The sequence below is a fragment of the Microtus ochrogaster genome, linkage group LG4 (genome assembly GCF_000317375.1).
Source record: "Microtus ochrogaster isolate Prairie Vole_2 linkage group LG4, MicOch1.0, whole genome shotgun sequence".
NCBI lineage: Eukaryota > Metazoa > Chordata > Mammalia > Rodentia > Cricetidae > Microtus > Microtus ochrogaster.
In genome coordinates this window covers 34,153,259-34,155,965 of record NC_022030.1, presented here as the reverse complement: position 1 = coordinate 34,155,965, position 2,707 = coordinate 34,153,259, and positions in this window count along the sequence as shown.

Below are 2,707 nucleotides of genomic sequence, written 5' to 3'. Positions count from 1 at the left end.
GGGAAGAATGTGAGGAGAAAACATAGGAGGAGTTGAAGGGAGAACAGGAAATGGGAAAAGTAATGTAGTTATATTTTAATTTAAAATTTTTGATAAAATACTCTAGGCAAGTAACCATTTGGGATAAATCATGATATTATGGTTTATAGTATGTATCCTTGGCATGATGTGTTTGAGTCATATTTCATATCTTTTGCTTTTAAGTTCCCAATCTACAACCTGAGTCTACTCATAAAACATATAAACTAACTATAATCAAATAACATTATACAAAATATTTGTCATATTTCTCTTAAAATTTAATATGACCAATAACTAAGAATAAGTGGGGAGGGGGGAAGGAATAAAGAAGCAACTAAACTCTACAGTGAGGCCTAAGAATACAGCACAGCTCAGTGTATTGTGGTATAGTGGATGGCATATGAGTAAGAGTAAGAACAGGGAAAAATCAAGGAACTCTGATATATGCATATATGCGTGAATATTAATCTATTAAATATCAATGTGAATTGAGGTGTATATATGTTTCTCTTTTTTCTAAAATAATACTTTCTCAATTAACAAGTTTTAAAATTTAAATTTATCCATAAGATCTGTTTTAACATTCAGTATCCTAATTTCAAGTCATGACTAGAATCATACATCCCCTGCATTATGTCTTTCTTATAATTTTTTAGTAATTATCCCGTAAGTCTGGATTGAAACATGTGCACATGCACACACACAGAGACACACAGAAAATACACACACACACACACACACACACACACACACACACACACACACATTACCTTAAGGCATTTTAAAAGTATAGCTATTGCATCTACTCTCATTTTTATCTTTTGAACTTTTCTCCTTTGCCTATGACATTTCCTAGAGCATCCTACAATTTTTAGACAAATTTTTGTCTTGTTAAAGTCAGTTTGCCACGATTCTGTCAGGACTTGATTTTAGAGATTTCCCTAATGTTGTTTTCCATCTTTTCACTTCTCATTGCTAACTTTGCCCTTAGCAGGTACATTGTTGTCATTAACTAAAAGCAAACAAGGTGTCACTCACTGGTGTTTCCTATAATTACTTCTTGTCTAACCCGAGCTTGTTTTTGCATTCAAGCTATGCCCAGAGAGGCAGCTTTTTGTTACTTTTAAACTTCTCTGTCAAATATAATTTGCAGCCTGTCAACTTGTTCAGATGGTTGATATTTATCCAAACGAAATATCCTATGTATTCTTTTATCAAAACTTCAAGAGACATATATGGCAAGCACAAATAGGATAAATTCCCTGTGACTGTGAAATTGATGTTTGATAACTACATAAGAGAAAATGGACAATAAATAGTAATTATACTTTGTGGAAACTCTTAGAATAAAAGACTGTGAAAGTGTTTATTAAGACCCATCAAAAGAGCTTGCTGTGAAGACATACAAGAGTGATTGCCTAGGTAAAGCTTCTGTAAAGTATGTCACAGAAAATGAGTCCTATAAAACTAAAGGGTGATGGACACAGACACAGAAACAAGAGAAAGGAGTGAGCTGAAGCCAGGATGAACTTAGTGATGAGAATCTGAAATGCCTCTTCCTGGGTATCATTAGTAAGATGAAAGGTTGGATGTGATTGAGGTCAGAGCAGAGACAAGAAAATGATGATGCTTTTCTATGTTATTCTACGGAGTTGAACTATGCCTGGGACTTAATAGTAGCATGTTTATGTTTTCACAAGATTTTTTTCTGGGGATAATCAGGAGACAAGGTTGAAAGGGGCACAATTAAGGTCAGGCAGAACATAGCTGTTACTGCTAAGATTTAGTTGAAAATTTGCAAGATAATGAATTGAGACCACAGAAATATGAAAGAATGGGGGTGTATGTTAACTACAGGTCTACCCATGTCCATCAAAATCAGCACTTCTTAAAATTTTAAAATAAATAGACAAAATATAATTATGAACTTTAGGAATTTAGAGATATTCTGTATAGTGGGTAAAATAGATAACTATATTGGTTATAGCCATGACACATCCAGAAACAATTTTGAAGACAAAAAAAAAAATCTTATAGTGACGACATCTGGTTAGGTACTTTCAGAAAAAAAAATCAAATTTTATATCCTCTGTTATGTTCAACAAAGTGCTTTTATCTTAGTGTTTGTGAATTTGCAGGTCATGATCATTTACCTGCCTTATTTCATTATCATCCTTTCATCCTAACATGTGATGTTTTTCTGTTTTCTGTATGATCTCTCTTTCTGCTTCTTTGTTCTTCTTGCCCACACACATTTACTACGTGCTATATTGTCTGTCTTGAATACACCTGGCCAGGATGAAGCCTGTTCCACCAGCTTTCAATCTGCCTAAACAGTGGAGAAAGAGCTGGACAGTTTGTTCAAATCTGTCTCAATTGTTGAGCTACCTTTCCAGTTAGGGTAATTGCCAGCATCTGAAAATTTAAACCAACAGAGTTATATCAATGCCTAAGTTCATTTGTACTACCATACTCTGATGCTCACATGCATATTCGACAAAAGACCAAATTCACAGAGGGAGATCCCCAAAGAATATTTTCCTACATTTCAGGGACAAGAGGATTCAATACAGCCTCTGCATATTCACCGGTCACATTCAGAGTCTTATGAAGCTAAGTCCTTAGGTTTGTAAGAATCTTCATTAAAAAAAGATTTCTACTAGACAGAGACCCACATTGGAGCACT